At 37.5% G+C, this 25,027-nt stretch overlaps 1 protein-coding gene across 1 annotated transcript in view; it reads left to right on the top strand.

Moving 5' to 3' along the window:
* MLLT3 (MLLT3 super elongation complex subunit) overlaps positions 1-25,027 on the top strand; it is a 377,464-nt gene that overhangs the window by 242,824 nt on the left and 109,613 nt on the right. The gene's annotated exons all lie outside the window — the stretch shown is intronic.

The following is a 25,027-nucleotide window of genomic DNA, read 5'->3' as shown; positions in this document are numbered from 1 at the left end:
AGGTAAATGTTCAACTCATATGCCTGTCTTTTGTTTGCCTGGAAGCCACAGGTATGGGTTCAATTCCAGACCTGAAGGGCAGCTAGGGGCCATAGTCTCAGGGGTTCCACCCGGCTTAATCAGACCAGCAAACCTCGTCACCCCCTCTTTTTTTTTCCCCAAATGATTTTGAGTTTTGTTCCACATTGTTCTCCTTCTGTATTCAGGATCTCCTACATAGATCCCCCTCCAGTTGGTTGACAGTGGTAGCCGGACACCATCTAGTTCTTCTGGTCTCATAGTCATATAGGCTGTGGATCGCATGGTGTAATTCTTTCCATAAATTTTTGATTTTCTTCATTCTTCTTTGCTTTGGACGAGGAGAGACCTGTCATTGCATCTAGATGGCTGCTTGAAAGCTTTTAAGATTCTAGTCGCTACTCACCAAAGTAGGAGGGGGAACAATGTTTTATGTAATACGTTATGCCAATTGAGCTTGATGTTCCCTGTGACTGTGGTCCTGAGCCCACAGGTTCAACTACTCGGTTCCTCTGGGTAGCTGGCTGTGACAAAGAAGTGACTGCAACCTTGTCCCTTGTCAGCTCAACTATACACATGTCAATTCAGATCATACAAATAAACTTATAGGACCCTTGTCTGCCAACCGTATACATGGTCTTGGGTAGTACACTCCCTGCTTCATAGACATACCTACTAGTTTAGCCTTTCCATCCATCTGTCCACCTGTATACCTGTGTTTGCCTTCACTGACAACGCAGTACTGTATGTGCAAAAGGGTTCATCTTTGTTGTTTGTACCTCCCATGTACCCAGGTAGATAGTTCTTAAAACAGCATGATGCTCAAGGTACTTTTAACTTTTTCTTCCCCCTCTAGTTAAGATAAACTATTCTTTGGTTTTATGGAGCTCTGGTGGCATAGCATATAAGGCATTTCGCTGCTAACCAGAAGGTCAGTGGTGCAAAACCACCGGCTGCTCTGCAGAAGGAAGGTGGGGCAATCTACTTCCTTAAAGATTTACAGCCTCGGAAACCCAATGGGGTTGTTATGAGTTGCAACCAACTCCATGGCAGTGAGTTTTTTTTGTTTTTCTTTTTTAAATAATTCTTTCATTTTAAATCTTCAGGGGATATTTTTCATTTAAGGTTTAAAGCTGCTCTCAGGGCAATAGTTTCATCCAGTGTTTATGGCTCCAGAAAGTTTGGAGTCTTATCAGAATTTGAAATTCTATTCTGTATTTTCTCCCTTTTGATCAGGATTCTTCTATGGAATCTTTGATCAAAATGTTCTGTAATGGTAGCGGGGCACCATCCATTTGTTATGGTCTCATGGCAAAGGAGGCAGTTATTCATGGAAGCAATTCACCACACATTCCATTTCCTCCTCCTATTCCTGACTCTCCTCCTTCCTCTGTGCTAGACAAATAGAGACCAATTGTGCTTCAGATGGTCACTTGCAAACTTAGATATTAAGACTCTAGATATCATGCATTGAACTAGGAGGTAGAAAGAGACACTAAACATGTTATTAGGCCAACTAACAGGAATGTCCCAAGAAACCATGATCCTTAACTTTTAAACCAAAAAACCAAATCCCATGAGGTTTTTGGTTATATATAATCATCCTCAACAGATGCTCTTTTTTTTTCTTCCATTGTAAATATATCTATCAAATAACATTTGCCAATTGAACTTTTTACAAGTGCGTATCTTATTGATACTGCCAGCCTTCTGGTTAGCAGTCAAGTGCCTTAGGCACTGTGAGTCGGGTCCGACTCGATGGCACATAACAATAACATCTTATTGATACACAGAAATCGTAATAACTGGCTGTGTAACCCTACCCTGAATACGCATGATATTTGCTTGTCTTTTTATATAAGTGACGTAATATAATATGCATCCTTTTGTGATTGCCTCATTTCATTTAGCATAATGTCTTTCAGCTCCATCCATACTGTAGTATATATCAAGACTTCATTTGTCCATACTGTATGTATGTACCGCATTTTGTTTATCCATTCATCTGTTGATGTGCATTTAAGTTTTTTCTACCTTTTGGCTGTTGTGAATAGTGCTGCAATGAACTTTCCTGTACAAGTCTCTGCCTTCAGGTCTTTTGTGTATGTACCTAAGAGTCGAATAGCTGGATCATACAGTAGTTTTTTTTTTTAAAAAAAAAAAAAACCAGCACAGTTTTCCACAATAGCTGTACCACTTTGCATTCCCACTAGCAATGGATAAGAATTTCCCCACATCTGTCTGTCTCTCTGTCTGTCTGTCTATCTATCAGTCATTGTATATGGGGCTCTGGTGGCGTAGTGCCTAAGGCATTTGACTGCTAACTAGAAGGCTGGTGGTTCAAACCCACCAGCCGCTCCTCAGAAGGAAGGTTGGGCAATCTGCTTCCATAATGATACTATCTTAGAAACCCAAGGAGGGGTTGCTATGAGTCGAGTCTGACTCGACAGCAAATAACAACAACAGCAACAGGTTCTTTTTGGATATATGGTTTCCAAAATTATTCTCTAAGTTGGTAGTTTCTCTTTTCACTTTTTTGGTAAAGTCTTTTGATGAACAAAAGTTTTTAATGTTTATAATTTCTCATTTATTTATTTTGTCTTTTGCTGTTCATGCTTTTGTTATTATATTAGATAATCCATTGTTGGAAGCTGTCTGCCAGCATTGCCCTTGCTTTTTCTTTTGAGAATTTTGTGGTTTTATATTATGCTTTTAGGTTCTTAATCCATTTGAATTTGTTTTTATATATACTATGAGGCATGGATCCTTTTTGCTTGGGTGTGGCTCTGTATTAAGGAGGGGACTTGAGGTAAGCAGGCCCAGGGCTTGGAGGCTAGTTTTCGCTTGGGTGTGGCTCTTTATTAAGGCCAGGGACTGAGGTAGGTAGGCCCAGGGCTTGGAGGTTGTGTTTCACTTGGATGTAGCTCTGTATTAAGGCAGGGGCCTGAGGTAGGCAGGTGCAGAGGGGTTAGGAACAATTAAGGGAAATGAACTTGTCTGTCAGTTTGTCATCCTGTGGTGGCTTACATGTTGTTGTGAGTCTGGAGGCTATACTACCGTGTTGCAAAATGCCAGCAGGGTTACCCATCAAAAAACAAAACCAAACTCACTGCCATTGGGTCGGATACGACTAATAGCAACCCCTCCTTGGGTTTCCCAGGCAGTATCACTACAAAAGTAGATTGCCCATTCTTCCTTCTGAGGAGTGTCTGGTTGATTCGCTGGTAGGTAGCCTTCTGGTTAGCAGTCAAATGCCTTAGACACTATGCCACCAGAGCTCCAGGGTTACCTATGGTGGAGAGGTTTCAACGGAACATCTGTGCTTAGACAGACTCAGACGAAGGAAGAGGCCATCCTCTTCTCAAACATTTGGCCAGTGAAAACCTTATGAATAGCAGTGAAACACTGTCTGATATATTACTGGAGAACTTTATGAACAGCCCTGAAACATTATCTGACATAGTGCTGAAAGATGAGCCCATCAAGTCAGAAGGCACTCAAAATTTGGGGAAGAGCTGACTCCTCAGTGTAAAGATAACCTTAACAATATGGATAGAGTAAAACTTCAGGACCTCAACTGGCTGATGTGGCTCAGCTCAAAATGAGCCGAAACAAATGCAAACATCCATTAATAATTGAAACATGAAATGTACAAAGTATGAATGTAGCAAAATTGGAAGTTGTCAAAAATAAAATGGAATACATAAAGATTAATATCCTAGGCATTAGTGAGCTGAAATGGACTGGTTTTGGCCATTTTGAATCAGACATGCATATGATCTTTTATGCCAACAATGACAAACTGAAGAAGAATGGTGTGGCATTCATCGTCAGAAAGACTGTTTCAAGATCTGTCCTGAAGTACAATGCTGTCAGTGATAGGATAATATCCATATGCCTACAAGGAAGACCAGGTAATACTGCTATTATCCAAAGTTATGTACCAACCACCAAAGATGAGGAAATTGAAGATTTTTATCAACTTCTGCAGTCTGAAATTGACCAAATACACAATCAAGATGTGTTAATTATCTCTGGTGACTGAAATGCAAAAGTTGTAAACAAAGAAGTGTTACCGGTAGTTGGAAAATACGGCCTTGGTTATAGAAATAATGCTGGAGATTGCATGATACAATTTTGCAAGACCAATAACTTATTCATTGCAAATACCTTTTTTGAACAACATAAACAATGACTATACACACTGACTTCACCAGATGGAATACACAGGAATTATATATTGACTACATCTGTGGCAAGAGTAGACGGAGAAGTTCTATATCTTTGGCCAAAACAAGGCCAGGAGCTGATTGTGGAACAGATAATCAACTGCTCATATGCATGTTCAAGTTGAAGTTGAATACAATTAAAACAAGTCCAGGAGAACCAAAATATGACCTTGAATATATCTGTCATGAATTTAGAGACCATTTAAAGAATAGATTTGCAAAAACGGCAAGTAGGCCACATGTTCTGACCTCCTCTAATCCCACAAGAGCAAGACAAAATCACCATTAATAGCCCAAGGCCTATTCCTGCAAGGCCAGACATGCTGCCTTCCTCCGGCCCTTTCTCCAACCGTTCCTCCCAGAGCACCCACCACCTCTCTCCTGGGTTCGATAATTTGTTGCAGTGGCCACAGAGAACTCACAGATTATGGGGTTTATTAGGGAAGCACCAGGCTACAATTCAAGTTCAGGAAAAAACGCTCAGTCTTTCTCCCAGCCCACTGTCTCTCAGCCAAGTCTCTCACAGTCTCTCCCCCAGCAGTACATGTCCCTTGGTGTCTTACTCAGCAATGCGTGTCTCTTGCGTCTCTTTCCCAGCAGCACGTGTCTCTTTCAGTAGCACGTGTCTCTTTCAGCAGCACGTCTTCCTCAACCAGCAGTCAGAGAGAATTCTGCCTCTAGGAGGCCTCCTTTTGAGCTTGGCAGAGTGGCCAAACCAACCAACCATAACAGAATTCTAAGCACCTGAGAGTGAGCCTTCCAAAACATTGTGTTGTACCACGTCCAACAGAAATAACCCAGCTGGATAACATTTACAATCAGGAACTCCTCAGTTGCTCATTCCACCACTGAGTTTACAATGACTTATGGGTAGAAAAGCTATACTAAGTAATTTACTACACTGCAAGATTTGATGCATTGAACACCAGTGATCAAATACTGGAAGAATTGTGGGATGACATCAAGAACATCATCCATGAAGAAAGCAAGAAATCATTAAAAAGACAAGAAAGGAAGAAAAGACCAAAATGGATGTCAGAAGAGACTCTGAAACTTGTCCTTGAGTGGAGAGTAGCTAAAGGAAATGGAAGAAGTGGCAAGATAAAAGAGCTGAATAGAAGATTTCAAAGAGCAGCTCGAGGAGACAAAACCAATTACCATAATGAAATGTGCAAAGATCTCAAGTTAGAAAACCAAAAGGGAAGAACATGCTCAGCATTTCTCAAGCTGAAAGAACTGAAGAAAAAATTTAAGCTTTGAGTGGCAATATTGAAAGATTCTATGGGCAAAATATTGAATGATGCAGAAAACATCAAAAGAAGATGGAAGGAATACACAGAGTCACTGTACAAAAAAGAACATCAATGTTCTTTTTAAGAGGTGGCATATGATCAAGAATCAATGGTATTGAAGGAAGGAGTCGAAACTGCACTGAAGGAATTGGTGAAGAACAAGGCTCCAGGAATTGACAGAATACCCATTGAGATGTTTCAACAAATGGACGCCCCACTGGAGGCATTTACTCGGTTATGCCAAGAGATTTGGAACACAGCTACCTGGCCAACTGACTGGAAGAGATCCATATTTGTACCCATTCCAAAGAAAGGTGATTGCACAGAATGTGGAAATTATCAAACAATATCATTAATATCACATGCAAGTAAAATCTTACTGAAGATAATTCAAAAATGATTGCAGCAGTATATTGACAGAGAACTTCCAGAGGTGCAGGCTGGATTCAGAAGAGGACGTGGAATGAGGGATATCATTTCTGATGTCAGATGGATCTTGGCTCAACGCAAAGAATACCAGAAAGATGTTTACTTGTATTTTCTTGACTATGCAAATGCATTTGATTGTGTGGATCATAACAAATTATGGATAACATTGAGAAGAATGAGAATTCCAGAACACTTGATTGTACTCATGAGGAACCTGTACATAGATCAGGAGGGTGTTCTTTGAACAGAACAAGGGGATACTGCATGGTTCAAAATCAAGAAGGGAGTGTGTCAAGGATGTATCCTTTCACCATACTAATCAACTTGTATGCTGAGCAAATAATCGAGAAGCTGAATTATACGAAGAAGAACATGGCATCAGGATTGGAGAAAGACTCACTAACAACCTGTGATATGCAGATGACATAACTTTGCTGAAAGTGAGAATGACTTGAAACACTTACTGATGAAGATTGAATATTACAGTCTGCAGTATGTATTACATCTCAATATAAAGAAAACAAAAGTCCTCACAACTGGTCCAAAAAACAGCTTCTTGGTGGATGGAGAGAAGATTGAAGTGGTCAACGATTTCATATTACTTGGTTCTACCCACCAGCCACTCCTCGGAAGGAAGGTTGGGCAATCCTACTTCCGTAGTGATACTGCCTTGGAAACCCAAGGAGGGGTCGCTATGAGTTGGGGTCGACTCGACGGCACATAACAACAACAACAACAACAACAACCAACACCAGTGGAACCAGTAGTGAAGACAGATGACGTATTGCATTGGACAAATCTGCTGCAAAGGACCTCTTTCAAGTGATGAAGAGCAAAAATGGCTCCTTAAAGACTAAGGTGTGCCTAACCCATGCCATAGTGTTTTCAGTCACCTCTTATGCATGTGATAGCTGGACAGTGAATAAGAAAGACTGAAGAAGAATTGATGTTTTTGAGTTGTAGTGTTGGAAATGAATGCTGAGAGTACCATGGACTGCTGAAACAACTAACATCTCTGTTAGAGGAAGTGCAGCTAGAGTGCTCCTTGGCAGCGAGAATGGCCAGACTTCATCTCACTTACTTTGATCATGTTGTTAGAAGGAACCATTCTCTGGAGAAGGATATCATGCTTGGTAAAGTGGAAGGTTGATAAAGAAGGGGAAGGCCCTCAACAAGATGGATAGACACAGTGGCTACAGTGATAGTCTCAGGAATAGCAAAGATTGTGAGGCTGGCACAGGACTGGGCAGTGTTTCGTTCTGCTGTGCATAGGGTCACTATGAGTAGGAGACGATTCCACAGCACCTAACAACAACAACAACAACGACATGGATCCTGTTTAATTTTTCTGCATCTTGAACTCTGTTTTTCACAGCACTGTTTATTGAAAAGACTCTTTTTTTCCCCTCTTGAATGGACTTGGAACCTTTGTCAAAAATCAGTGTATTTCTGCACTTTCCATTCTTTTCCATTGGTTTATGTATCTATTGTTACAGCAATACAGGCTGTTTCGATTACTACTGTAGCTGTATAGTTTATTTTCAAATCAGGAAATATGAGTCTTCCTACTGTGTTCTTCTTTTTCAACATTGCCTGAACTATTCAGGGCCTCTTGTCATTCTATATGAAGTTAAATGTTGATTTTTCTATTTCTGTAAAGAAGTTCTTGGAATTTTTATTGGGATTACATTGACTCTATAGATCACTTTGGATGTTATTGGTATCTTATCAATAACAAGTCTTGTAATCTGTGAACATGGAACATCTTTCCATTTATTTAAGTCTTCTTTAATCTCTTTCAGCAGTGGTTTATAGTTTTCCTTCTATAAGTCATCTACATCACTGGTTAGATTTATTCGTAGTATTTTAATCTTTTAGATGCTTTAGTAAATGGAATTGTTTTCCTAATTTCCTTTTATTCCTAATTTCCCTTTCAGATTTCTCATTGCTTTGTATAGAAACCCAGTTGTTTTTTGTTTGTTGACTTTGTATCCTGTAACTTTTCTGAATTCTTTTACTAGTTCTAGAAGTTTTCTTGTGGATCTTTTCACTTTGTTGCTAGAATCTTTTGGTGTGTAAAATAATTTCATTTTGGTAAAGTCTAATTTACCTTTTTTTATTGTTGTTGGCCATGGTTTTGATGTTGTATCTATGAATCCATTGTCAAAAGCAAGGTTATGAAGCTTTACCCCTATGTTTTCTTCTAAGTGTTTTATGGTTTCAGTTCTTATATTTAGATCATGGATCCATTTTGAGTTAATTGTCACATATGGTGAGAGGTATGGGTCCAACTTCAATCTTTTTCAGGTGGAGATCCAGTTATCCAAGCCCTATGTATTGAAGACACTATTCTTTGTACATTGAATGAGCTTGGACCCTTATTGAAAATTAGTTGCTATAACAACTAATAGCATGGCTGTTATTTCTGGACTCTCAGTAGAATTGAGAGTCTGTATGTCAATCCGTATTCTTGTCCCAAACTGTTTGTATTACTGTAGTTTTATAGTATGTTTTAAAATTGGGACATGTGAATCCTTCTATTTTGTTCTTCTTCTTCAATACTGTTTTATTTATTTGGCACTCCTTGTAATTAGATATGAATTTATGGACTAGCTTTGCATTTATGAAAAAAAAAAAAGGACTATTGGAATTTTGATAGGGATTATGTTCAATCTGTAGATTACTCTGTATAGTGTTCCATCCATGAACACAGGATGTCTTTCCATTTATTTAGGTCCTATTTAATATCTGTCCGCAATGTTTTCAGTATAGTTTCTTTTTTATTTTCCTCTTGAAGAGATTTTTATAGGTTGCATACATGCATTCTACTTTGGATTTTTTTTTTTTTTAATTAAAAAAATCATATTACATTCAAGTTTTTATTTTGACCTACCTTTCTGATATGAAATGCACTGAGGTCAAAGATTATTATGCCTCCATACTTCAGAGCACCACAATCTGTGAGTATCTCACAGGCACTAAGTTGAATGCTATAATTGATGAGTCAGCTTCAAAATTGATTAACGAAACCTATATAAATTGTTGACATGTGTGGTAGCTTGCCTGCTCAATTTTCTGCACCCCTATGTAGATTTTCTTTGGTGAAGTGACTATAGCACTGCAGTTAAAATGGCACATTGTTAAGAAACACACTTTTTTCCCCCCATATACTGTCATTTGTGCCTAGTAGTGGTGTAACTTTGGATGAATTGCTAATGCCTCTCAACCTGTTTCCTCATTGTAAAATGTTGTGACATCTACCAGGATATAATGACTGTGAAGATGCCTTGAGGAATGCACAAGAAGTATTTAGCCCAGTGACTATTATATGGGGAAAGCCCAGTAACACTTTTATTAGTATTAGTACATTTAGCCACGGAAGCAAGACTGGACAATCTACTTCCGGAAAGATTTACTGCCTGAGAAACCCAATGGAGGTCACTACATTTAAATTCTTAGCATGTGGGTCAGTGCTAATTTACGTGGCTGTTAAATAATAAATCATTATTAGTTTTATAGCTAGTATATACAGTTTTATAGCTGGAAGGATTCTTTGGTATATTAGATCAAACTCCTCATTTTATAAATCAGTAAATTGAAGCATCAACTGCAAATGCTAAAGTGACTGGTCAAGCAAGGGAAAGTCGAGTTAGAGTTTTGGATCACTTTCCTACGTATTCTATTTATAGTGCCACAGAGAAATGGTAGTTTTCTTTTAAAAATACAGTTAAAAGGAGTTGAGCAATTAAACACATTCCCGGGGCTGCTCCTCTTTGTTGCCTTAGGTCCAATAGAATAGTGGTAGATGACACTCTTTCCTGAAGTCAGGCTGGGTGAACTTCCAGAGTGGCAGAGACAAGCAGAACTTACTTGTCACTGGCAGCAGAAAATGTCATCCCTTTGTTTCTTGCTTCATAGACTGAAGTTCTCTGTACAGTCAGATTGTTCTTGCTTCTGAATATCATGTTGAGTGGAGAAAATGATTATTAGGAAATTCCCCCACCCACAGACAGACAGACACACACACACACGCGCGCGCGCGTGCGCATACCCACTTTCTTAAGCAAGCATCAATTTATCTGTGGGGATTGTTTCTGTTTTCATTTTCCCTAAAATAGAAGCAAGCATAATTTTAGGGGTCTCCCCCGCCCCAGTAGAACAGCAAGGGTATGCATGAATTTAGAAGTGGTTTCCCCTGGCATTAACCAGCATGTGAAAAAGACCATAATAAAGTCAACAAATAACTCTGTAATCTATCAGGTTCCTGAAAGCAGAAATGCAAATAAGTCATGATGTACTGGTGATTCTTTGAGTCACCTCACAGATTCTCTCCTCAGAGTTGGAAAGCAGGATGGTAATAACTTTATTAGAATCAGCGTACTGTGGGTGGCTTGCCACCTCTTTTGGGGGGAAAACTACTTTGGTCTCTTGATATTCTGTGGGTGGGTGTGTGTTCTTTTCCCTCCCTGTCACTTACACACACACACACACACAAACTCCGTAATCAGGATGCATGATCTAAATGGTTTAGAATATTTGAATCTGGGACACGTAAGACAGTCTCAGGAAATCCAAGAAGCTTTTCAAGTTCTAGAAGACTTGAGATGGAAGATTTCTATCCCTTTGTTTCTTGATTCATGGAGTGAAGTTCATTGAATAAAACTAATTTCTCTTGGTTCTGAAAATTAAGTTTGAGTATAGGCATATCTCATTTTATTGTACTTCACACATACTCCATTTTTTACAGATTGAAGATTTGTGGTGATCTTGTGATGAACAAGTCTGTCGGCACCATTTTTCCAACAGTGTGTGCTCACTTTCTGTGTCTGTGTCACATTTTGGTAATTCTCACAATATTTCAAATTTTTTCGTAATGCTATTGCACACTTAATAGACTATAGTATAGAGTAAACATAACTTTTACATGCACAGGGAAACCGGAGTTTTCATGTGACTCTCTCTATTGCAGTATTTGCTGTATTGTGATGGTCTGGAACTGAAACTGTAGTATCTCCGAGGTATACCTGCAAGCCTCTCGAGTCCTGATGCCCTTCCCTTGAAGCACTTCTGCTTTCAGATACTTTCCTTAGTTCTTCCTGTGACCTGCTTAGGTAGATCTGAGTGTTTAGTAACACAAAACCAAACAGTTCCTTCTAGGAGAATTTTTTTTTTTTAGCTTAGTGATTATCTTCTCCAGAGAAAGTTTTAAGTCCTTTTCATTTAAAAATATTTGAGAACCTACTCTGGGCCACATGAGTGTCAAATACTGGGTATACAGTGAATGAACATTTGCTTTCTTACTTTCTACCAATCCCTAACCTTTAGTCAGTTTTCAGGGGATAATAAATTCTCTTCTCAGAGGACTAAAAATACCCATGTCAAATTCTTTAAAAAAAAAAAGAGGGAAAACAAAGCAGAGATTCTAGCTGTCAGTTCAGCCTGCTCTGGTGTACTTTTAGTAGAAAAAGCTATAGTAGTTTAGGCAACAGCTTCTTATAGTAGAGTGCCAGAAACTCTGCAATTGGACCATGTCCCTATCCCACTCAGGCTTACAGGGTACAATCATGTATGATTTGTTTGTTTGTTTGCTTTGATTTTGTGTGTGGTTTAGAAATGCTACCTCATTTGTCATCTTTGAATGCCAACTGAGGATTTTCCTTATATAGGAAAGCACTGATTTATCTGACAATTTGTATTTGTATAGGGAAGCTTTGGTTCCTTTAGGGATGGTATTTAACTTCTTCTTGGACGAATATGGTGCAATTAAGTGCTGCCCATGATGATGGGTCCTTGGAGAGAGCCAAGTAGAGTGAATTGAACACGCTGAAGACCTATCTTGGGCACCCTCCCTCCTTCCTCTAATTTTAAATGCCCTCTGAAGGGTCCCTTATTCCTCTGTGCATAGATTGAGACAGTGATTGTCCCAATTACTATTATTTATGTAATTTACATTTTAAAACATTCGAAATACTCTCAAAGTTATAGAAAAGTTTAAAACAAAGTACAATTTTTTTTTCTTTGCTGAATTAGTTGAGAAAAAGTTGTCAACATCTTCCATCTCCCTAAGTACTTTAGCATTTCTTTACTGCAAGCAAGGACATTCTCTCATATAACTGTCAAAATTAAGAAACCATCAGAATTAAGAAATTGGTGTTGATACGTTGTTGTTAGGTGCCATCAAGTTGGTTCCAAATTAAAACGACCCCAGGACAAAAGAACAAAACACTACCCAGTCCTTCACCATCCTAATAATTGTTGCTGGCTTTGAGCCCTTGTTGCGGCCACTGTGTCAATCCGTTGTTGAGGGTCTTCATCTTTTTCAGTGACCCTCTACTTTACCAAGCATGATGTCTCTCTCCAGGAAATGGTCCCTTCTGACAACATGTCCAAAGTATGTGAGAAAAAGTCTCACCATTCACTTCCAAGGCTCATTCTGGCTGTACTTGATCCAGTACAGATTTGTTCTTTTTTATTCTTGGTATGTTTGATAGTCTTTGCCAACACCATAATAAGGCATAATCAGTCCTTCTTCAGTCTTTCTTATTCATTGTCCAGCGTTCCCATGCATATAAGACAAATGAAAATACCATGGCTTGGGTCAGGCACACCTTAGTCCTCAAAGTGAGAACTTTGCTTTTTTAACATTTTAAAGAGGTCTTTTGCAGCAGATTTGCTCATTGCAGTATGTCATTTGATTTCTTGAGTGCTGTTTTCATGGGTGTTGATTATGAATCCAAGTAAAATGAAATCCTTGACAACATCAATGTTTTCTCCATTTACCATGATGTTGCTTATTGGTGCAAAAACTAAAAAAAAGCCAGATTCACTGCTGTCAAATCAATTCTGACTCACAGCGACCCCTCCTTGGGTTTCTGAGGTGATATCTCTACAGAAGTAGATTGTCCAGTCTTCCTTCTGAGGAGTGGCTGGTGGGTTTGAACTGCCAGCCTTCTGGTTAGCAGTCAAGTGCTTTAGGCACTAGGCCACCAAAGCTCCTTTATGTTTCCTTTATGTTGAATTGTTTCTTTTCTTTTGTCTTTTTAATGACCTTTTTGCTTTCTTTATGTATGATGTTCTTGATGCCATCCCACAACCCATCTTGTCTCCTGTCATTAGTGTTCAGTGTGTCAAATCTATTCTTGAGATAGTCTCTAAATTCAGATGGGATATTCTTAAAGTCATACTTTGACTCTTAGAGATTTGTTTTATTTTCTTCTGCTCCAACTTGAACTTGCATATGAGTAATTGATGGTCTATTTCACAGTTAGCCCTGGCCCTTGTTCTGACTAATGATGTTGAGCTTCTCCCTCATCTCTTTCCACAGATGTTGTCAGTTTAGTTCCTGTATATTTCATCTGGCAAGGTATACGTTTATGATTACCGTTTATATTGTTGGAAAAGGTATTTGCAATGAATAAGTTGTTGATCTTACAAAATTCTACTATATGATCTCCAGTGTTGTTTCTGTCATCAAGACCACATTTTCCAACTATTGATCCTTCTTTTTTTGTTCCAGCTTTCACATTCCAATCATCAGTAATAATCAAGGCATCTTGATTGCATGTGTAATTAACTTCAGACTTCAGAAGTTGATAAAAATCTTCAATTTTTTCATCTTTGGCAGTAGTGGTTGGTGTATATATTTGAATATAGTTGTATTAACTGGTCTTCCTTATAGGAATATGAATATCATCTTATCACTGACAGCATTGCACTTCAGGATAGACCTTGAAATGTTCTTTTTGACAATGAATGTGATACCGTTCCTCTTCAATTTGTCATTCCCAGCATAGTAAACCGTATGATTGTCTGATTCAAAATGGCAATAGTAGACCATTTCAGCTCACTAACACCTAGGATATTGATCTTTATGTATTCTTTTTCACTTTTGTTAACTTCCAGTTTTCCTAGATTCATACTTTGCACATTCCATTTTCTAATTATTAATGGTTGGTTACAGCTGTTTCTTCTCATTTTGTGTTATGCCACATCAACCAATGAAGGTCCCAAAAGTTTTACTCTGTCCACATCATTAAGATCAATTCTACTTTGAGGAGGCAGCTTTTCTTCCCTCTTTGTGGTTTGACTGCCTTCCAACCTGGGCGGCTCATCCTCCACCAGTATTTCAGACAGTGTTCCACTGCTACCCATAAGGTTTTCACTGGCTTATTTTCTTTTAGACAGATATTGCCAGTTCTTTTTTCTATCTTTCTTAGTCTGGAAGCTCTGTTGAAATCTGTCTATCGTGGGTAAACCTGCTGCTATTTAATATTAGTGGCATAGCTTCCAGCCATCACAGCAACATGCAAGCCACTGAAGTATGACAATATGACAGATAAGTGATCATGAGTACCTCCTAATCTTTAGATTCCATTCAATTTTTACAGATTGTCTCAGTAATGGCCTTATTTATAACAATAATGTTCAGTCTAGAATCATGGGCAGCATGTAGTTGTGAAGTCTTTTTGTTGTAGTTTGATGCTGTTGAGTTGATTTGCACTCATTGCAATCCCATGTGACAGTAGAACTACCCCTTAGGGTTTATATGCTATAATCTTTACGGGAGCGATTTGCCAGTTCTTTCTCCCGTGGACCTGCTGGTGGGTTCTAGTTGCCAGCCTTTCATGTAGCAGCCAGGTGTTTAACTGTTGCTTCCCCAGGGTCCTGTATCAAGTTTCTTTATCTCCTTCATTTGCAAATAATTCCCTGAATTTCCTGAACCTGAAAAACTTGATAATTTCAGGCCACTTATTTAGTAGGATTTCCCTCTGTTTGGGTTCACGTGATTAGACTCAGGTTATACGTCTTTAGCAAGAATATCACATAAGTGATGCTGAGCTGCTCTCATTGCACCATATCACATAATCATGATTTCCTTTGTACCATTGCTATTGATGTTAATTTTGATCATTTGGTTTAGATGGTGTCTCCTTTTTTTCCTATAAAATTTCTTTTTGTTGTAATGGATATTTTATGAGGATGTACATTAAGAAAATGTAAATATCTCATTCCTCATCAAGCTTAAGATTAATCATGTATATGTTATATCATTACAGAGTAATGGATATATGTGTGTGTGTGTGTATTTATATATTTTTTGGGTGGGTTATAATCCCTTACTGTCATAATTTTGGTGCATAAATTGTTCTGATTTGTCCAGTGGGAGCCCTTTCAATCTAGCTTGCCCATCCTTGATGTGTTCTGGTCACTGTTTGCATATGTTCTTAGTTTTTGCTACAACAAAGATATTCCTGGCTCATTTTGTACTTTTCATGCTCCAGCCCTGGATCCAACTATTTAAAGAGCAGCTCTTTTTAGTGATTCTGAGCCATTGCATACATAGCCCTCCCTAGTTGCTTTCCTAATTATTGCCTCAAACTTTGCTCGTCTTAACCTAACAGCTTTTGGACTGGAATTTTCAGGAAGAGGAAGGGCACGTTTTGTTTGTTTTAAATCATTTTTGTTAGCTCTGTGTGAATAGGGACTATAACATATTTTCTGACATCCCCAAGTGCCTAATATGTAGTAAATGTTCTATAGTGTATAGATTCTTTCAAAGACAGACACTTGTTATGTACCTTTTAGGATTCAGTCACTGTTCCCAAAACTGGGGGGATACAACAGTGAACCAAATTTTAGAAAAAATATACATTTTTAGGAGCCCTGTGAAGGGAAATAGTCCTTCATGAAGTCTGGAAATAATTTTGTAAGGCAGCCATTTCCTCAAGTGTGTTCATTTACATTAATATATATTTAATTAAAAAAAGGGTTTTGACTTTGCACTTCTAAAGCTGTAGTTCTTATTAGAGCACATAGCCTAAATGTGTCACAAGTTTATTTTTCTTTAACCTTGGTAGCTTTCTTTTCTTGTGTTACTACAGCTCTGTTTTTCCCTGAACCTAAAGAGTGCTGGGTGCCCCACATAGAGCTAACTCTACTTTTAAGGGTAAAATCAAAATTCTCTGGTGATACAGAAATTTTATGTGTGCTAATTCCACCCTGTAGTTTATTGTCTTCACTATCTTGATCAAAAACAGATAAAAAATGATTTTACTTGAGTATTTTTCTCATTATATCTTTGGTAATAAATAATGGAAAGTAGAAAAGAAAAGAATAGATCAGCAGCTTCTTATTATTAATAGAGTTAATCATCTTTGAACTTCTATGGGTAAAACTACAATATATATCATATAATCAAACTGTCTTTTTATGTTATGTAATTATTAAAGCATTTATACACCCAGTGCATACTGGATTGCTTATTCTTTGCCAGAACCTTACCTCACAGGATTCTCCAGGGGATTTAATAAGATAATATATATGCTTTGATTATAGCAGCTAATAAGTATCCTTACTAGACTATAAGATTCTGACATCTTTTCTTTTCTTTTTTTTTTTTTAAAAAAAAATGTTAACTAGTAACTAGTTACTTTCTAAGCAGCTCCCACTCATGGAGACCCCATGTGTGTCAGAGTAGAATTATGCTCCGTAGGGGGGTTCTTGTTGTTGTTATGTGCCATTGAGTCACACTCGACTCATAGCGACCCCTCCTTGGGTTTCCAAGGCTATATCACTACGGAAGTAGATTGCCCCATCTTCCTTCTGAGGAGTGGCTGGTGGGTTTGAACCGCCAGCCTTCTGGTTAGCAGTCAAGTGCCTTAGGCACTATGCTACCAGAGCTTTTATGCTCCATAGAGATTTCAATATTTTATTTTTTCAGAAGTATATCACCATGCCTTTCTTACCTGGAACCTCTGGGACTCCAACTTCCAACCTTTTGTTAGCAGCCATCACTAAGGTTTGCACCACCCAGCAACTACATAAAAATCTTACCATATTATAATTGATATATGTGAGGATTATATACATTTTATGTGTAAATTATAAAACAAACCCATAAACCTGCCAACCAACTTAAGAATGATAGAATGTAAGTGTTGCCAATCAAACTATCTCTATATGTCATCCTAGTTCATCCCTTTCTTCTCCCAAGATGTAACTACTCTCCTCAGTTTTCCTGGGCTTTTAAATATAGTTTTACCAGAAATATATGTCTTCCTCAGTTTGTTCAGCTTTGCTTAGTTTTGATCTTTATGATCATGGTATATAATTTATATACAGTTTTCTATGACTTGCCTTTTCATTCACCACTCTGTAAGATTTATCCTTATTATTGTATATTTTTTATTTTACTACTGTAAAATAGGGAGCTCTGGTAGCATAGTGGCTAAGTCACTTGCCTGCTAACCAGACGGCTGGCGGTTCAAACCCACCAGCCACTCCTCGGAAGGAAGGTTGGGCAATCCTACTTCCGTAGTGATACTGCCTCGGAAACCCAAGGAGGGGTCGCTATGAGTCGGGGCCAACTTGACGGCACATAACAACAACTGTAAAATAAAATAATTTGATAATTTGCATATTCATTTTCTTGTTGAGAGATAGACTACTGCTTTTTATTTTGTTTTATATTTGCTGCTGTGAACAATGAAGTTATGAACCGTCTTATGAGGGTCTTCAATATACATGAGCTAAGGTTTCTCTAGGGCAGTGATTTCAGAGCTTTATGACTATGACCTACAGTAAGAAATGTTTTCCATCAAGGCCAAGTACCCGTATGTAAAAATATATATAGAAAAACTCAGAACAATGTTTCACAAAATGAGGCTTGCTTTACTGTATGGGTCTACTTTATTTTTATCTTATTATGGTTGATTTCTTTTACTTATAAACGGCGGCATAATCTACTGTATCCCTGTCTCACTAACTGGTTCTGCTTGAATACACAGCTCTAAATCAATGCATCCCAAGCTCTAAGGCACATAAGAATCAGGTGCAGAGCTAGTAAACATGCAGGTTCCTGGCCTTCACTGCAGAGATTCTTAATCCGTAGGTCTAGAGTGGGTTTTAAGAATTTAAATTTCTAAGCATCCATGTAATACTGATGTTGCTGGTCTACTGATTACATTTAGAGAAATACTACCCTAGGGTATATACATAGGGTTCACATATTTAGCTTTGTATTATTTCATATAATAGTTGTATATAAATTATTTTATATAGTAGTTCTTAACAATTTAGACTCCTATATCAGCAATAGATAGAGTTAGTATTGCTCTGTTTTGTTGTCAGACTTGTATATCTTTGCCCGCTTACTAAGCATAAAGTTATATGCTGTTGTTATCGTGTTTTGTATTTCACAGAGTAGTGGTAAGGCTACCTGGGCTTGAATCTCCGTTCTACTACTAATTATATGTGTGTTTAACAAGACTGAGCATATATTTCAGTAGCCATTTATGTTTCTCTGTGAAATGTTTGTTGAAGTCTTCTGCTCATTTTCCTATTTATTTGTTGGAGATCTTTTTCTATTTTGCAGTTATGAATTCATTCTTGGTTATAGTTACTATAGTTATCTTTTCCCAGTTAGTGGCTTATTTTCTCACTTATAGTATCTTTTGTTTTGTTTTCATTTTGAAAATTTTGTATGTATCTTTCAGGAAAATTTTATTGATATAAAATACTTATAACAAAATATTTGCCATTCAACCATTTTTACCTATATGATTGAGTGACATTAGTTATAGTTAACATGTTTTACATCCATCAGCACTAACTTTATGGTTTGGTATCTTTTTTTTTTTTTTTTTGGTTTATCTTTTGATACACAGAAATTCTTAATTTTATTGTAGTCAGATCTTTTATGGTCCTAATGTTGTATAGATACTTTTTTCACCCAAAAAATGATTTAAACATTTTGCCTAACATTTGAACATTTTCAGCCATCTGGAATTGATCTTATGTATGGTATGAGGTAAGAGTCTAATTTAAATTTTTTCCTATGTAGAAATCCAGCTCCAGGGCATTTTATTGCATTGTCTGTGCTTTTCCTAATGATCTACAGTGCCTACCCTGTCAAACATCATGTTTTCATGTCTGCGAGTCTGTTTAGGTTTTTTTTTCCCCCCTTCTTTCAGTTCCGTTCTATTGGTCAGTGTATCAATCTCTGTATAGCAGTACCACAATGTTGTAGTTGCTATCAATTTTTAATGAGATATACTTTGTAGTGTAACAAGTCCTGTTATACTTTTTCTTCATGTGTATTTTAGATTCCGTTTAAGTTCTTTGAGATTTAAATTGAAATTACTTGAATCTGTAGATGATGAATATTTCTATCTATGAACCTAGTATCTCTATCAATTTATTTAGGCTTTCTTTAATGTCTTCAAATTGTTAACATAGTCTTGATGAAAGTCTAGCTAGTTTCCTGTTTTCTTTGTTCCTAGGTACTTTATATATAGTTTTTATTGCTACTATAAGTAGAATATTTAAAAAATGTTCCTGTTTGTTGCTGATATGTAGATAGGTACATTACCTTTCTGTACTGGTGTTACTTCTGACCATCTTGCTAAACTTATTAATTCCAGTCAATTTTCTGTAAAGGTCTTTTAGTTTTTCTTTATGAACAATCATACCATAAGTAAATAAATGGCATATGTCATTCTCATTTTCTATTCTCCATCCCTTTTCCCACACTTTTTTGGTCTGTGTCAGATAGGATTGCCAGTGAAATATTAAGTAACAGAAATGATGTTGTTCCTGATGTTAAAACCATCATTGTTTGCATGGGATTTTGGTAGCTAACCTTTGTCAGGTTAAAAAGAAGTTATTTTCTAATCCCATTTGTTAAGAATGTATTTGTTTTGTTCCTTTTGTTATGGAAGAGTTTTCATTTATTGAGTCATGGATGAGTTTTCATTTATTGAGATGAACAGGTTTTTTGTTTGTTTTTCTTTCCCTTAATCTGTTGATATTGTATTTTTTCCCCCCTCTCTCAAGCTATCAAGCATTTTTGTCATGCTGAATTACTCTTGAATTCTTGGGGTAAATCCAACTTGGTCTTTTCTATTTTTTGTTCTGTTTTTTTTTTTTCCCCTGACTCACTATTGAGTTCCTTGTACTAATATTTTATTCAAAATTTTTGTGTTTATATTCTGCAGTGACATTAGCCTGTACATTTATTTCTCTCAGTATTCTTAGCAGGTTTTGTTACCTTGACACACTATTGTTGTTGTTGTTGTTGTTGTTGTTATGTGCTGTCGAGTCAGACCGACTCATACCAACCCCTCCTTGGATTTACGAGGCAGTATCACTACGGAAGTAGATTGCCCCATCTTCCTTCCGAGGAGTGGCTGGTGGATTTGAACCGCCAGCCTTCTGGTTAGCAGTCAAGTGCCTTAGCCACTTGACACACTATTAGCCACATAAAATTAAACATATTTCCTCTTTTTCCATCCTTTTATTGAAGTGGCCACACATTCTGTGAAAGGAAGACTGGGCAATCTACTTCCATAAAGATTTACCACCTCAGAAACCCAAGGGGGGCGGTCACTATGAGTCGGAATCAATTCTATGGCAGTTAGATTTTTTTTTTTCCCCCCGGCCACACAGAACTCACAGACCATAATTGTGAGGTTGTGGGATTTATTAGGGAAGTTACAGTATACCTCTCAGGATCATGATCAATTTAGAGGTAACAGGAACAACTCAAGAGTTTAGTTCTTAATCAGGACAGCTTCCTGTCACCCTCTGCCCTTGGACCCTTCTCACTGCCTTATTATCAAGTGTTACACCTCTTTGCTCTGTGGGTCTATGCGCCTCGCCTTGCTCTGCCAAGTTCCCAGAGGTACCCCGCTGTGCCAGCAAGCCTCCTGCCTGATGGTGCTCAGCTTTCTCTCCTCGTGCACTATCTCTTGCCAGTCTCTTGGTCCTGCTGTCTCTGCTGCTGCCCTTTCTCTGCTGTGCCTTCTCATATCTGTTGCCATCTTTGTTACAGCTCTCTTTGTCTCTGTCTCCTGGGTCTGGAGGTTCCCAGGGCAAAAGCATGTGCTCTGCTCCTATTCCTCCCTCTTGATGGTAGTTAGGTCTCCCTTTTCTGTCTCTGAGAGGGCTCATTTTAAGCCTATCAAAACTGACCAATCCACTTGTTAGGATTCTACATACTTTATTTGCATGGTCCCATGCCCACCAGGGTTCCATGTACTTTACTTGTATTGTTACCAAGGTATCCAGTCCTCTTGGTGAGCCACAAGCACCTCATTTGCCTAGTCCCACCAGTCATTTGGTGGGAGTTACAAAGACTATGACTAAAGAGCCATATTAAGTAATTCACTGCATTACACAAATGTGTAGAGTTGTTTTTTTATAAGCATTTTTTTTAGCCTTTAATTTAATTGTAACAATTCTTCCTTGAATTCATTTTCCTTCTTGAAGTAAATTCTCTGGAAGTACTTTTATTGAAAATATCCTGTTAGTAAATACTCTCAAATTTGTTAATCTACAAAAATGTTTATTATTTCCCCTGTGATGATAAGTGGTTTTTCTGGTTATACAATTCTAGATTGTATCATAAATGTGAGATCATACAATGTTATTTTGTGTCTCACTCTTTTCACTTAGCATAAATATTTTCAAGATTCCCATTCCGGTGTCATATATCAAGACTTCATTTCTCTGTATGGCTGACTAATACTCCCTTTTATGTGTGTTCTACATTTTTTTTATCCACTCATCTTTGATGGACATTTAGGTTGTTTCCACATTTTGACTATTGTGAATAGTGAGTGCTACTTTGAACATTGGTGTGTAAGTTTCTCTTTGTGTTTCTCCTTTCAGTTCTTTTGGGCATATGCCTAAGAGTGGAATTGCTGGGTCAAATAGTAATCTACTTTAATTTTGAGGAGCTGCCAAACTGTTTTCCACAGCAGCGGCACGATTTTACAATTTGAACACCAATAGATGAGTTTCTCTGTGTCCTTGCCAACACTTGTTTTTTTATTTTTTTTAAATCAGTCATAGCCATCCTATTGTTGGGTGCTGTTGAGTCATATTTTGACTCCTGACAACTGCATGTGAGAGAATAGAACTGCCCCATAGATATTTCTAGGCTGTAATTTTTATGGGAGTAGATCACCAGGCCTTTCTACCATAGAACCACTGGGTAAGTTCGAGCTGTCAACTTTTTAGTTGGTAGCTGAGTACTTAATTGTGGCTCCACGAGGACTGCTAAAAACTACTGCCATCCAGTCAACTCCAACTCATAGCGACCCTATAGGACAGACAAGAACTGTCCCATAGGATTTCTAAGCTAGTAAATCTTTATGGAAGCAGCCTACCCCATCTTTCTCCCACAGAGCAGCTAGTACTTTGGTTAGCAGCCTTAACCACTGCTTTCCCACAGTGTCTTTTCCAGGGCTCCTAGCAGGAGTGAAATAGTATTCCATTATAGGTTTGGTTTGCCTTTCTACTTATCTTTTATTGCTTGTTCATATTTTGAATTACAACTTTTTGCCTTTTCATACATCATGTTACTGTATTTTATATTCTGCATCTGATTATTCCAATATCTGAGATCCTCGAGGCCCCTATGCAGACTCTCAGATAATGGTGGTTTGTTTCTTTATGTTTGAGAGTATTTTAAAATTGTTAGTTCATATTTGATTTAGCTGAACTTTGGAAATCTGGACGTCTGAATTCAGAGTACTTTCTCCAACATCATGTTTGTGAAAACTTTTCCTTGGTTCCTGTGTGGCACTGAGATTCAGGTCTCCAAACATGCTATAGGCCCTAGGTTTGGTCATTAGTGACCCATAAGGACATAGGCATGTGTGTGCTCTTTGGGTAATCCTACCTTTGATGCTTGATTGTAGTTCACAGCTCGTGTTTTAACTCTCTTCCTCTCCTCTTCTCCCTTTCTGTTTACACACTCTTGATTATTGGCATTTTCCTTTATTCTTTTATAAGCCCAGAAGTGCCTTCAAACAATTATTTGTTGTAATGTATCTAATATATATTTGTACTATAGTGAGCATTACCCCAAAATCTAACTTATTGCCTAAATTGGAAGTTGTTTTATTTATTTTTATTTTTTTCCTTTTCTGAAACCATTGTATACCTAGCATTTTCAGCATAGTTCTGTGCATTTACTAGGGACTCAGTAAATATGTATTGAATAACAATTGAGAAAAGGTGACAAGATAGCACAACCCTCATTATACTTCCCCATTGTCCAGTTGTCTCTCTCTGGGTATTTTATTTATGCAATACAGTTACTGAATTTTTGTGTCAGACACTGTTTTCATCTTATACAACTAGCCACTCCTTTGTGATCAGTCATATGTATGCATTGAAGATTGATTGTTACTTATCAAGTCTCTGTCAGAAATCCAACTAGTATTAGAAGAGAAGGGAGGAATGATATGGCCAGTATGTTTTACTCTTACTTAAGAAAACAGAAACTGTACAAAGCTAAATAAACCTAGAGAAGTGATATAATAATTACTTTGAGTTTCTAGTTTCAAAGGTAAACAAAACTGCTTGAAACTGAAAAATCTTCTAAATATAACTTAGTGTTCATAGTACTGAGTTGTAATTTAGAATTTAAGCCATACCAGCTTAGAGAATAGTATGTCACTAGAAGGATTTTAAATGGGATTAGATTCTGAAACAATAGTATTTTATAGTATATATAACATAGTCATGTCAGGAAGATAAAAACAAAAAAACAAACTCACTGCTGTGGAGTCGGATCTGACTTAACAGTGACCCCTCCTTGGGTTTCTGAGGCAGTATCACTACAGAAGTACATTGCCCAACCTTCCTTCCAAGGAGTGGCTGGTGGGTATGAACCGCCAGCCTTCTGGTCAGGAAGATAAGCATTTTGAAATTTTGTCTACTTGGAATATTATTAGGAAACTATTGATTTTTTATTACCAATTGACATTTTGCACTTAATCTTCATATTTATATATAGATAGAGTAATCCAATAAATTTTCAATATTAAATAAAACATTTGGTATACTCTTAATGGTTTTATACAGAAAGTTAGGGAAACGAAAACATAACTTATTTACTCTGCTCACTTCAGAGCAGAAATAATTTTTTTTAGACGTTTCCATTTCTCAGTTTTAATTATGATTTATAGGTTTTATTTCTATCTGCTCTTAATGGTATATAGAGTAAAATATATAAAATTCAAAAGGCAATCTAAGTTTCTTAAAGTAGGATTGTGGTTTGCTGAAAAAACTAAGATTGCATTCAGATGACATCAGAAGGAAAATTGAAAATTATGTCCAAACATAGGAGGTTACTAGTCACATAGTTCAATATTATTTCTTTTTTTCTTCTAATGCAAAATTTGGGAGCTGTAGTGGCGTAGTGCCTAAGGCATGTGACTGTTAACCAGAAGGCTGGTGGTTTAAAGTCATCAGCCACTCCTCAGAAGGAAGGTTGGGCAATCTACTTCCATAGTGATACTGCCTCTGAAACCCAAGTTGGGGTCACTGTGAGTCGGATCCAACTCGCTGGCAGTGAGTAATGCAAAGTTTATTTTACAAAAATCTCTGAAGTGTACATGATTTTATGTAAAGGGAGAAGATATGAACATACACTGAAGAGGTTGAAAATACTTACATCAAAATATTAAAGAATTAACTAGTTAATTAAGAAGTTTAACTAAAAGCGAAAGTCCTGTGTTCTGTTCCTTCCTTACCCCTCTCCTGCATCCTGGACAGAACCACTTTTAACTGTTGCAATTTTAAAGTCCTAGAGTTAGTGCATGCCAAAAGTTTCTGAACAATGGATCTTTCCTGCTATGTCTAGATGACAGTCTAACCCCTCTGTTCCACCTCCTTTTCTTTCCAAGATAGCACCATTTGTAATTCTTCTTTGGGATACCTTTATACATTTCTAGATATTGAACAGGTGGCTCTATTTGTTTATTCCAACAACTATGCACAGTATCTTTTAATTCTCAACTTTGAAATCTCCCTAAGGTTTCTTTCCCTTTGCTCTTATTTCTACCTTCCAGGTTTGTTATCCAAACTTTTACATTGTCAAAGTTGAGAACATTTGGTCATATAAAATTTCAAGTTTTCTGTGAATGTCTGTAGTAGTTGCAGTAATAGTAATTCAAAGCATGGTGGTGCTATGGTTAAGGCATTGGGCTGCTACCAAATGTAGGTGGTTCGAACCTACTAGCCACTCCATGGAGCTCTGGTAGCATA

Source organism: Orycteropus afer, unplaced genomic scaffold (genome assembly GCF_000298275.1).
Source record: "Orycteropus afer afer isolate SDZICR_OR568_19922 unplaced genomic scaffold, OryAfe1.0 scaffold00345, whole genome shotgun sequence".
NCBI lineage: Eukaryota > Metazoa > Chordata > Mammalia > Tubulidentata > Orycteropodidae > Orycteropus > Orycteropus afer.
This window is presented reverse-complemented; position numbering and strand designations above follow the sequence as displayed.